This window comes from Thamnophis sirtalis, unplaced genomic scaffold (assembly GCF_051295495.1).
Source record: "Thamnophis sirtalis isolate CommonGarterSnake01/CBP01778 unplaced genomic scaffold, rThaSir2_p1.2 scaffold_3, whole genome shotgun sequence".
NCBI lineage: Eukaryota > Metazoa > Chordata > Lepidosauria > Squamata > Natricidae > Thamnophis > Thamnophis sirtalis.
Genome location: NW_028261383.1, coordinates 117,490,999 through 117,504,720, shown reverse-complemented (window position 1 = coordinate 117,504,720; position 13,722 = coordinate 117,490,999). Strand labels below are relative to the sequence as shown.

The 13,722-nt window shown below is 37.5% G+C and overlaps 1 long non-coding RNA gene across 1 annotated transcript; it reads right to left on the bottom strand.

Moving 5' to 3' along the window:
* Positions 1-5,221: 5,221 nt before the first annotated feature.
* LOC148048135 (uncharacterized) lies at positions 5,222-12,992 on the bottom strand. The gene is made up of 3 exons (XR_015695797.1): positions 12,871-12,992; positions 12,592-12,744; positions 5,222-5,452 (listed from the first exon to the last, which is right to left on the bottom strand). It is a non-coding gene; the product is annotated as an uncharacterized LOC148048135 (long non-coding RNA).
* Positions 12,993-13,722: the final 730 nt, after the last annotated feature.

Sequence of the window (13,722 nt, the reverse complement as noted above, 5' to 3'; positions counted from 1 at the left end):
AAGCACCAAAGGCTCAACGGACAGGTAAGGAGCTTGGGCGGGCGGGTCCTCCAGAGCACTGTACCAGAACGGTACCTGGTGTTCCAGGCAGGTTCCGGTACGCCCGTACCCAGGCGTACTGCCTGCAACCCACCACTGATTGAAATGGTTGGATTTCTACAACAGAAACTATGTGCAATTACTGCTTCTGGGCTACAGATAAATTGGCTAATAGATAGGAAAAATTTTCTGGAGACCAAAAGCATGGAAAACATCAGGTTTTTCACCTCCTGATATGTCCACTGCTGATGACCATTATCTCATTCATGCTTGCACAAGAGAAACACAAGCATTTTGGAACTACAGATGACACTTGGCCTTCAAACACTGTACAATAGAATGTGTTCCTCAAAACAGAGAGAGCTGAAACAAAGAAGTAAGTGGAGGCAGGACAACAATGAGCATCTCTTAGGGCTGCATCCAAGATGTGAGGCCATCTGCTACCCTGCACTATACTAGGGCCAAAGGGCAGGTAAACTGGGAATTAGGGATGTTGTAATCTCCAACCAAAGGATTGACATTCTGCTGGATAAGGATGTGCAGATTATCCTTTCCCTGATCCCACAGGGTCATATGTTTTCTGGAGCTGAGTTGTTGTATTTCTGATTCTGCTCTGGTTTATTTGAAACAGCTGCAAACTGGTCTTTTCTTTCAAACCACTGTGGCTCTGAAGTCCATGTGAGCTATTCATTTTCCTATTGAGAGGGACTCTGGCCTCACTTGGCCTCTTAGTTTCTGGATTCAAGCCAGCCATTATTCTCTCACTTCAAACACTCTTCCTAGATCTTGTCCTGCTCTGTATGCATTTAGAAGTCTTCTCTCTGATCCACACCTCCAATCCAGCTGCTGCAGCACATGTAGATGTGGTCACAGCTATTGGGATAAGGTTGAACTTGCAAAATGGATAGTCTGCAATTAAGATACTTTCAAAACTCACTGAAGTTTTTAATAGAACAAAGGAATGGTAGGGAAACTTGGAAAACTCTGGAAGGCTTTGATCCTTTTGTATTGTAGTACCATTTTTATAATCAAGCACTGCATGACTCTCTCAAAGAGTAATATGCTTTACCTATTTGGATTGGTTAGCACAAAAGATAAAGTGTAATGACTGGCACATTCTGTTGCCTATATTTTCTCTATTTTTTGCCCTTGCAGTAGTTAAAGTCAATTATGCTTCAGCTGCTTTGTAAGAGATTGAGTGGTGGAAGTGCTATGGGGTTTCTTTAGTTCTATTACTTTCCTTCACCGTACGCATGAGAAAATATGATTACCTAGACAAAATCCTCAAGCTCATCTCTCATTCCCTTCAACAGTTAAATTAAGGTTTTAATATATGTGGAAGTCCCAAATTAATTTTACAATATTCATTCAATTGTCATAGCTTCTTGTAAGATTCTTCAAAAGTTCTATCCAGGCATGGATGACTCCAAACTCTTTGCCAACTGTTAAACTAGCTAAGAATATGCTATGCCTTTTACATATCTTTCTTATATGACAATTATTATATGACAATGAATTATTCTCCAGTTCAGCTGACTTGAGAATAGCAGTGAACCAAACCCTTTACACCCACCCAGGCTAAAAAGGTGAAGTGTCTGAGATTGGGACATGTCTAGATTATAGGTACTCCTTGATTTACAACAATCAATTTAGTGACTGGACTGTTCGAAGTTACAGAGGCACTGAAAAAAATGACATTTTTTTACTTATGACCACAGCAGCATCCCCATGGTCACACGATCAAAATTTGGATGCTTGCCAACGGATTCATATTTTGGATGGTTGCAGTGTCCCAGGGGCACGTCATCCCTTTTTGCGACCTTCTAACCACCAAAGTCAATTGGGAAGCCAGATTCACTTAACAACCATGTTATTAACTTGACAACTGCAGTGATTCACTCAATGACTGTGGCAAGAAAGGACATAAAATGGAACTTAAGAAATGTCTCACCTAGCAACAAAAAGTTTGGGCTCAATTGTGATTGTAAATTGAGGACTACCTGTATAGCTCTACAGTAAGCAAGCTGCAAACTGGATCCCATAATAGCAACTATCTCATGTAAAAGCTCTGTGGAAGACTATAATCCCAAATATTCTTCTGAACAATGACACTAATATAGCATGCTGGTTTCTGTCTGTGACAGAATCTGCCTTGATTACAATTAACAGAGATCAAGGAAGACATCTATTATGTCCTGGATCTTATTAAATCTGTTCCTCCTTCTTGTCACCTGAAATTTGTTGTTTTTGCACTGTCATTACCAGTTGGAATATGGACCAATGCAGTGGCCTAGAGGTGGAGCTCTCGCCTCACAATCAGGAAGCTGTGAGTTCGATCCTAGGTAGCGGCAGTTATTTCTCTCTCTGGGCACAATGAGTAATTATCTGCTGCGAACTCTGCATTGGCAACAGGAAGGGCATCCGGCCAGTAAACACGAGTCCACCCCGATGTAAAGGATTCCAGGGTCATTAAAAGAGAGGGGAAAAAATTAGTAGTTGGAATGTAGCAAATTGTAGCAGGAATTCCTATGCAGTATGAATGGTGTTCCAGAATATGTGCATGCTCTGGAGCCCAGTAGACACAGATAGATCCACCCAGGTCACTGTCATGATGGAACCTATTGTATGAACTGGTTCTTAAGGTACAATTTGAAACATACTTACTTGGAAACCACCCGGATTTCAATTCATGGTTAAGTTTGCAAAAACAATGAAGTAATTGTTGTTCAAAGCACTTGAAATCGGCATTCAGTTAATGTAAAACAAATGGAAATCAGGCTTCAGAGCTCTCTGCCAGGGGATGTAATAAAAGTAGCTATAGATAATAATGCAATCTGATTCAAGGACATAAGAAAGCTATAGAAATCTGGCATCTGAATGGTCTTTAACCGCAACAGTAGAGGTGACACTTCCTCCTTGTTGCTTAGCATCTTGCTTAAAGCTGAAAGTGCCTGAAGCTTTGAACATGCAACCATAATGTGCAAAGCAAGTGACATTGAGGACTAATTCCTATCAGGACAGATCTTACTGAGCTAAATGGACCATTAGAACAGCTTTGCTGGGTCTGGCCACATCCTTCCCTCACCCAGCTGGATCCCCATTTATTTCACTCTGTCAGCCAGTGTTGAGAAGTTCAAGCAAATAAATGTCACACACCTGTGTTTTAAAGGCCCTTCCCTGCAGCTGATCTCAATCCAACCTTTTTATTTAAGTTTTCCCATTGTAGAGGACAGCAGAATGATTGAAGATAAACATACAGCTGCTGCAAGAGGCATCCCTGGAAGAAGGAAAGGGAGACAGACAGACCAAACAACCAATCCAGTCTCTTTGGTGGCTCCTTATTACTGGGGCTTCTCAACCCCTTAGCCTATAGCAAAATTCTGCTAACAGCCCAGAAATGGAAGCCAAGGACCTGTCAGCTTCTTTCACACTGGGCTTTTGCCAGAAGGCCTATAAAAATGTCATTGCCTGTCAGCGGCTGATGATTATGTTCCCCCTTTGTCTAACTCTTGGTAACATGCTTCTATGTGTTTTTTTAAAAAAGAGTGAACATCATTTTTGAACTACTGTGGCCTCCCCTTCGCCTTTTTCAAACAATAATACACTAAATATGGAGAGACAGAAGCTGTTACTTAAGTCTTTCGCTGCTGCCAAGAAAAAAATGAATAATTAAGAACACATTACTTGCCTGGAACTTCCAATAATGCTTTTAAGTTAAGGTTTAGGTGGCCAATGCTTTTAAACTACATTGCTCCTGTCCCCAACTTGCCTCTAGCTAGCCCTTCATCTTTCACATCATGTTCATGCACCAATTTAATGCTTTGGAATAGCTCTTAAAGAAGGAAATAAGGAGGAAGAGATGCTTCTCTCCTCCTTTCACACCCCAAGACTGCCATTATGACAGCAATGAGGCTAAAAGTATCTACTGTTGTCTCACCTCACACACACATCTCTTTTGTTAGGCATGTGATAAAAATGAAAGGTCATACTTTATATTGTTCTTTGAAGGTTTAATTGCCATTTTATTTATCACTTGATAAACAGTTCATAAATCTACAGGTAGTCCTTGACTTACAACAATTCATTTAGTGACAATGGCATAATGTAATTTATGACTATTTTTCACACTTACGACTGATGCAACATCCCCATGGTCACATGATCACAATTCAAACACTTGGTAACTGTTTCATATTTAGGACAGTTGTAGAGTCCTGGGATCACGTGATCACTTATTGTGGCCTTCTGACAAGTCAATGGAGACACCAGATTCACTTAACAACTGTGTAACTAATTTAACAACTGCAGTGATTCGCTTAACAATACTGGAAAGAAATATTGGGAAATGGGTCAAAGCTCAGTTAACCAATGTCTCACTTAGCAACAAAAATTTTAGATGCAACTGTGGTCATACGTCTAGGACTACCTGTGTTATATACATATCCAATGAAAGAGGTCAGTCGTAGAATAAATGGTTAGAAGGGATCTTATAGGACATCCAGTCCAGTCCTTGGTCAGAAACCCAGCAAACCTTTTCTGAAACAGTTGTAACTCTTCCTCCCTGCCCCCATTTGAAAACCTGCAAGCAATGATGTCCTTTCTATATTAGGGTCCCTTTGTTCCAGAATCTGTCTTGAGAATTTGTAAGTGTGAGAGTCAATGCATGGATGTGAACATAGATAACCTGTCAACATTTCATACATCAACATGCATATTTTATTTTACGGGACAGAAGTTTTTTGATAAAGCATGTTCTGTGTGTAATGTTTGTCAGCAGAGATACAATATGCATTCCCTTTTTTTCCGCCTTGGCTTTACACACATCCCTACCATCCTGGCAAAATTCAATTCCTCTACGAATATTCCTCCAGTGACAAGCACCATTCTGGCATTGATCGAGTATCATGGTGGTAGTACATAATGGCTCTCTGGTGATTAATATCAGCTATTTATTCAAAACTAACAGCCACAGTGTGACAGCAACAAATAAATTAAGGTTAGAAATATGTAAAAGAAAATATTTATGTAATTGATCAAGTACAGTATATGATAGCTATATACTTCAGTTATGTATATAACAAGCAATCAGTTGTTTTAGTAATATCCTGATCCTCCCCAGTATCTTTGTAATTGTCCCGAAATCATTCAAATCTAGTTTGATAAAAAGAAGCAGGCTGGCAATCAGGTTAATACATTTTATTTGCTTAGAAGACAATATTGCAAGCAGGTGGAGCAGAGGACAATTTTTCCATTAGCATTCTAACAAAAAAGCATTTATTGTAGCCCAAATAAGGTCGAGGTCTTAAATTGCAAAGTGTCCAACAACATGCCCAAATGATAGGGGCTGCTGAAAATTGTCCTCTTGTGAAAAAGCAATTTCTTGGTCAGATTGGGAACCTGGGAGTCCTCACCTCTGCCAAAAAAGAAGAAGATAGAGAAGAAAAAGGAGAAATATTAAACAGTCTTTACAAAAGTACTTTGCAGGCATCTATTAGATAGGCAAGGATCTGTCATGAAAAATTTCTTATTCATGTATATTGAGTTCATTTCCGTATATAGTAAGTGTCATTCTATGAGGAAGTGCTAACAAGACCTCCTGTTTGCATGAGCAATGTATTTCTTTAGTGATGCACCTGCTTTGCACTTTAATTTAAAAGTCAGATTTGCAGCTCAGGAATGCCCTCAAAGTCATCCCTTATTTTGGATTCATGCATAGTGGTGTTTGCACAGAGTGTTCTTCACCACCTGTGCTGATATACCATCTGTCATATTTCTGAGATTGTGGTAGTTTGACAAGAAATTCCTTTCCATGCTGAGAGAGACCCTTTGCTTCAGTGCTAGCATTACTCATCTCTAGGTAGAAACCTACTTGAGTACTGAAATGGATATTATGAGGTCCTGTTTTTGAGGTCTTCATAGAAAGACCAATGAATAAATACAGAAAAATCAGCTAATAACCACTTGCATTAAAAGTGATCCATAGGCTTCTAATATCTTAAGAACACATTATATACACCACACTGTATATTGGATATTAACACGATTGAGCGGGTTCAGAGATATTTCTCTACTCACAATGGAATTACCTATGCCACCAGGCTTGAAATTTTGGGCTCGATCAATCTGGAAATGTGCCACCTGAGGTTCGATCTAAGCAGAGTACACAAAATTGTCTGCTATAACATCTTACCTGTCAATGACTTCTTCGGTTTCAACCACAATAATACACGATCAAACAATCGATACAAACTGAAGGTAAACCACTTCAAACCTGATTGCAGAAAATATGACTTCAGCAACAGAGTGGTCAACACCTGGAATGCTCTACCTGACTCCATTTTTACAGCCTCAAACCCTCACAGCTTCAATCTTAAACTGGCTACCGTGGATCTCACCCCATTCTTAAGAAGTCCATAAAGGGGGTGTGCATAAGCGCACCAGCGTGCCTACCGTCCCTGTCCTACTATCCTCATTTATTTGTATTCATTTTCTTTGTTCATGTTTATGTTCATAATTTTACTTATATTGTACATGTTTGACAAATAAATAAATAATACTAAAATGTAACCTACCCACATTAATAGGTAATTTTGGAGGGTCCTTCTTTAAGCAATATTTCTGTAGAGGTTAGTGGGTAGGGATTACAGCTCAGTTTTTCTCTATGGTAGCACTGTATCCTTGAAAAATGTCCCCAGAAGTCTCCCCATATCTATGTGCATACCAACCATTATTTTAAATTCTATGTATCAGTTCAACCTTGGCCTTCTAATTTACTTTGTCAGGATTTATATCAAGTACTATTCGTAAAAATATATTTGTTTCGGGATATTTGCTTCTACTTGTTGCCATTTTAACGATTTTAAGATGAAATGTGAGTGGCAGATGAGTGTATGCATTTTTGTTAACATCTATATTACGTATTGATGCGCTGATGTCTGAATAATATTTCATGGGGCTGTGCACACTTCAGAAATGACTTGAGAGAGGTGATTTTGGAATTTGCATGAACAGAGCAATTTGCTAAAGCAGCTTTCACACAAATGTGAAAAAAGAGATACAGCTACTTTAATAGTCACATTAACTTTAATGAGTTGATTTTTTCTGAATCGTTTTTGAAGCATGCAAAAGCACTAATATTTTATAGTTTATGTAGGCTATTGTGACAAATATAATTTTGAAGCAAGGTAAAAATAAATCAAATAACTGCTCTAATGATTAATGTCATTGCAATCAAGTCACCCAAATTCCTACTGAACAAATAAAGGCATCATAGCCTTGCATAGAATGGATCTAATTTGTATAGTCTAATAGAATTTCTTACAAATCTGAAACTCAGGTTTCCTGAGGCAAGCAAGGAAAGAGCTAATGTTTTTCAGGTCCATTCAGCCTCAAGGTACCAAGTAGGCTTTGTGCTTGGAAGGGAAAATAAAAACCTCAAGAAAGTTTAAATGGGAAGTTACCACTGTATGAACTACTGTGACAGATTCCTTCTGTCAAGGAATTGCCATGGCTGGTAGGCCAGGAGAAAAATTCTTGTTCACCAAGGTTACTTGAGCTCCCAGTGAGAAAGAAGAGTACTCACAAAATATGTACTTGTCCTTTCAGATGGGGTGCACTGCTTCCTTGACAGATCATTTATCCCCTTCCCAGGTCCAAAAGCCATCCATTAACAAGACCTCCAGTTTGTTGGGATACAATTTCAGCTGTTTGCCTTCATCCATGCATTACATTTTGCATTTGACATTTTTTTTTTATAAACAATAGGGGACCACTAATATCCTATGAAATGAAGGGGAAACTATGCTGAGTCTCTTAGTAAAAGATGTATATAGAATTTATTAAAGAATTCAGAACAAAAAAATTATTCTGAATGGAATTCAAAATACAAAATTCAAGAACAGAATCAAATTTGGAATACAGGTCACAAATAATTCTCAACTGAAGCAAAGAAAAGAGGCATGTTTTGACTTGGAAGAAAAATTGAGAACATTATGTAACAAAGCACTGCCATTTTATCCTGAACTTGTAACCACAGCAGTTATACTGACAATGAAAATTTAGGCAAAATAAGTATAACGGAGCTTTATTTCAGAGCTAATGGAAATCTTGATTTAGTTTAGCAACAAAATGTCATACTTTATGCTTTCTAAATTTCTACATCCTAAATACATAAAGCATTTTTATTGTGCTTTGTGTATTTTATGTGCTTTATGGGAATTCTATATTTCCTATACACACATACACGCATAAAATTGATTTCAATAGAATTGTTAAACAGTACTATCTTAAGTGAAAATCAAACTATATGTACATGACAATGCATTATATTGTAAACAAATTGAGAAAGTGCTTTTGCTGCAGTAACTGCATTATGTTCTGTTCTTTTATTTCCTTTTTGGTTAAACCTGAACTCTCATCTTTCAGTCTAAGATGGTTAACAGCACTAAAATGTGTCCAATAAAACACAGTGAGAAAAGTCAATAAAGCTAATGGATAAAATGGACAGAATAAAAAAGAAATCAATAAAAATATGATGGCCACAACTGACTGATTGTTAATGGAGTAAAATCAGAATGTTAAAGTTGTTCAACTCAACATCACACATCTTTTTGCTTTGGATAATCCAGACACTCCATTAAGTGTAAATGCAGAGGTAAAATGGCCAATGGCATAATTTTTAGTAATAGAATGGGATATCACATTCTTCTCCCACTTGAGGCCTTCCAGAAATGTTGCATTTCTACTCCCAAATTCTCCACAGAATATCATTGGTTCAACATTTCTGGAGGGTTTCCTGAAAGAAGAAGATTATGTTATAGCTTGAATGAAGATGATCAAGAGAATAGGAAATTGTCAATATGATTTCTGAATTGGAAGACAAAAACCACTTTCTGTATAAAATATGAAAACGTTCTTCAAGCAACTATGAAAAAAATTGCCTATTAATGGAATGAAAACTAACTCGTGATTTTAAGTTGAATTTTATCAGAAACTGTTTTTTCTTGGAAGTTCTGTATTAGTATGTAGTAGAAAGCCAAGAAAAAGTATTGGGAAAATCAATCATTTAAAACAAATAGTGGTTAATTCCTGCACAGAACCCAACTTTTAGCTGTTAGGGTATATTTCAATGAGCTGCATCTTAGCCTTTTATTGTTTTTCTTGTACTTAAGGGAATATGTTATCACTTTGGCTAAAACAATACAAAAATGCATTTGTTCTTTAGTGCTGACTGGAGTGCGCAGTAAGCACTTTTTAAAAGTCCAAGTGAAATAAACATTAAAAGGCCAACAGCCAGTAAGGCTCATTAAGGATTCAAGAGGCAAGCTCTTACTTATTTTAAATGAAAGCAAAGAAAACTTTTCATCTCTTTGTGCCAACAACTTAACTTCTAAGTTTCAAAAGACAATTATAAGACTAAATTTATTTCTAATCTGTTTCAGTCATGTTTATTCATACATATGTTATATATCTTCATTAACCACTTTGAATGTTAACTACACAACATTCACATTATTGTACCATATAGGTATTCCACCCTAAAATGTCTTCTGCTGCACATTTTTTTAAAATTGTGAATTATGTCACAAGTATGTAAATATATTAAAAATCATCTGCATTCTTAGTCCATGAAATATATATTACATCAATTAAATGTATACCAAACCCAGATATTGAGCATTGATTGACCCTACAAGCACGCAGGGGAAAAAAAACAGTTTTAGGGTTCCAAGATGTAGGGAATCATTTTGGATTTGGAAACATCATATATCTTGGAAATATATAAGATTAATTTACATCATGGAGAACTGCATGAACAAACACTATTTTAAATGTTTAAATGTGATCTGTACATAAATGTGTTAAAATGATGAGCAGGAAATTTGAAGAGATTCTAATTTAATGTTGTAATGCCATAATAACTAGAGAAATGCATTGTGCATTTTTCTGAAGCATTAAGTTTTTTAAAAACAAAAATCAGCACAGCAGTATATTTGAAATGGAATCTCCAGTGGGTGCATAGCAATTATTACAATTACTAAAATTCCTATGCACCCACTGGAGTTCTGTTTTAGATATTCCTGCATTGATTTTTGTTTAAAAAAAAATCAAATGCACATTGCATTTCTCTAGTTATTACGCCACTGAAAAATTAAATTAGAATCTCTTCAAATTTTCTGCTCATCATTTTAACACGTTTTTGTATAGATCACATTTAAACACTTGAAATACAGTGTTTGTTGATGCAGTTTTCTGTGATGTAAATCGATCTTTTTCCCTACTGCAGTTCTGTTGTAGATCAGGCCATTCTGTTGCTATTTAACATTAGAAGCAAACAATTCTTTTACAGAAGGTTTTCTTATAGGGCCCATTTTCAGAAAAGACTGCCTCTCCCTCAAACAAAAAAAAAGCCTGGATATGAATTGATGTAACAGCAGAGATCTTTATGGAGCCTGATTCTTCCCTACCTTTGGCTAACTGTGTTCTTTTTCCTTTCCTTCATAGGAACTCACCTGCCCATTAATGTCTTTCATCGATATCCACCAATCCTATATTCTTCTAACCCTCCTTTACCAACTTGATGCTGTCCAGATGTGCTGAACCACAGCTCCCATTAATCTGACCAAGGAGATGAGATCTGGATTCTAGCATATCTGGCAGGTACCTGGTGAGAGAAGGATGTGCTAGTCTGTCTCAATATTTGTCTAAACATTGCTCAACTATAATGGTGTCCTTGTACATTATTCAGTGGCTATGGAATATTACTTAATTCAGATATGATGACAAACTAAGATTTTATATTGTAAGGATTTGGTTTGGGCACTTCCTCGGGGTCTTAAATCTGTAACCACTTAAATCCGTTCCAGTCAGTGGCATGGTCACTGGTAAAGGATTGTGGAAGTTATAGTTCAAACCCCTCAATGATACCAGACTAATTATCCTAGCTTTAAATCAGTCATCTGTTTTGACCAAATGTGGCAAACCATCAAATTAGAATTAAACCACACTTTATCTCAAATTAAAAACAAATCTCCTAATCTCATCCTTTTATGTCTAGATTCTAGGTCTGTTTTTGTAGCTCCAAGAACACTCAAAATTCTGGGGTATAATTTTGTGATCTTAAAAAAAAAGCAACAGCAAAATACATGTTAAAACCTCTACTACATTTAATACCCATAATACCCTTTCTCAAAGGAGGATGTCATTGTTATACCCATTGTGGCCTTCAGTGGCTATAAAAAAGAGAAGTGTACTCACATCCACAAAGATGTTACCTTTCTCTGCCCAAGAAGAAGAACAGATTGGGAAATATTGTATAAGCCTAACATTTGCGTGGGAGGTTTATTTTGTCTTATGAACTCTAAACAGGTACAATAAACTATGAGTTGGCAAAAAATAGGAGAGACAGAGCTTTGTAAATAGAATTTGCTTAAAGTATCTTGTTGATTAGAATTTTAAAATCCACCTTCAGTATCAGTTCTGTACAACTTTTCCTGGGCTAACCTCATGGTTTTGTGTCAAAGGTGTTCTTCAGTTGAGAACAGGGACCAGGAAGAAGCATCCCACAAAGTAAATCTAGCACTGCTAAATCTAGCACTATAATCTAAATCTAGGTTATAGCAATGATGCACAAACCAGTATCCTTTTTTGTCCTGAACCCAGTAGACTTTGACCCAGACTAGAAGCCTCTTTTGATCCGTTAGAAGAGCAATAGCAATAGCACTTATGCAGCCCTCTCTAAGCAGTTTACAGAGTCAACATATTTTCCCCAACAATCTGGGTCCTCATTTTACCCACCATGGAGGGAGGGAAGGCTGAGTCAACTTTGAGCCGGTGAGACACAAACTGCCAAACTGCTGGCATGTTGATGAAGAACATCACAAGACAAGTGTTGTAGAGATGCTTTTTTATTTCATTATAAATTTTTATTTTAAACACATAAGCACATCAACAAAAACAAACACATAACTTAAAAACAACATAGGAACAATAAGTTCCATCGTATATCATACCGCAGTTCCGAATCGGTTTCTTTGCAGTTAGTGTTTTCCCTACTATACATTTCTATCTTTCATTCATAATCTCCTTATTCGTTATCCATGTTTATGTACATTTCTTTATTTATTTAAACTTAGCTACTTATGACCAAATATTATTTACCTATATTATGCTTTATATTTTTACTGTCATTTATTCTCTTACATACAGTTATAGATATACATTCACATAATTATTCTTTTTCTTTGCCATTTTTATTATTATTCCATTTGAAAGGTTATAAGGTATAGTTTAAAATGCTTTGTTTACCATCCTTCGCACCTGCTAAGACACCACCTTGTTTTCTCTTTCTTTTCTTTTCTCCCTCCCTTCCTTCTCTACTTCCTTCCTTCCTCCTCTCCATCCCCTTCTTCCTTCCCTTACCTCTTCCCTACTCCTACCCTTTTTCTTCTCCTTCCTACCTTCTCTCCTACTCTTTCTTTCTCTTCCTCCCTCCTCTTCTTCTTTTTCTCTCCCTTCCACCCACCTTCCCTTACCTCTTTCTTCTTCCCTTACCTCTCCTCCACACTTCTTCTTCCTCTCCTACTATCTCTCCTTCTCTTCCTCTCTCTTCTTGGTGTAGAGATGCTTGTATGTGTCAAAGGGCAGCTAGATCTGGCAAGTCTTCTCAGGGGTAACTTGCTGATAGAAGCGATATCTAAGCAGTGCCTACTGTGCAGTGGTGGGTTTCAGATGGTATGCCCCGGTACAGGCATACTGGAGCCTGTCCAGAGCACTGGGTACCATTCTGGTATGGTGCTCCGGACAGCCCATCTGCCCACCCACATTCCTTACCTGTCTTTAAACCCTTCAGCGCTTCCAAACACACATATGGTGCGTACAGTGCCTGTGCGATGTTCCGCCAAGCAGCTAGAGCATCGTGGAGAGACGTCACTGGATGGTAAGATGTGTGCGTGGTGTGCGTGCATTCATGTGGAGGACCCGGATCCAGAACCCACCACTGCTACTGTGTTCAGGCCATAGGGTGCTAGTAAAAGTCTTAAGAACAGTGCTGATCTGATTCCTGTCTTGGAATACTTAGCTCCCAAGATTCTGTCCTGGAATATTGGCATGGTTTCTCTTGTGATACTTCTCTGAGCACAGCTGGCCAAGAGAGTCTGTTATGCCATGTATGAAATTGGAACTACTTTTACCATTTTGAGAGAAGCCTCAAAAGTTTATAGTTTCTTAAATCATAAGCACAGCCATTTGTGAAACTAAAGGCCATACTTTGTTTGGAACCCATTTCCCAAAGTAACAGTGAAGGCTAAAAGAAAAGCAAAAATTGGTGCAATTACTGTATATACCGTAATTGCTTTCTGGTCATGTATTTTTAACTGATTTCCCCATTCTGTCACAGTAGAAAGCTACAGCTGGATAACAATTGTGGAATATTTTTGAGGACTACATGAAGGCTTTTAAGCTGCAGTTTTGGGCATGAAGTTTTACTGTATATCTTGGTTTGTGTGTGAGAGAGGGGGGGGATATCCACACACAAAGACATACGCACACCTGTACCTATAATATTATGAAATGACTTGGTTTTAATCCTGTAATTGTGAGTTGTTTTTACTTTATCATCCTACTTGCTCTTCCATTGTACAAGTGATTCTATAAATGCAGAATTAAGAATGAATTGAAATCTAA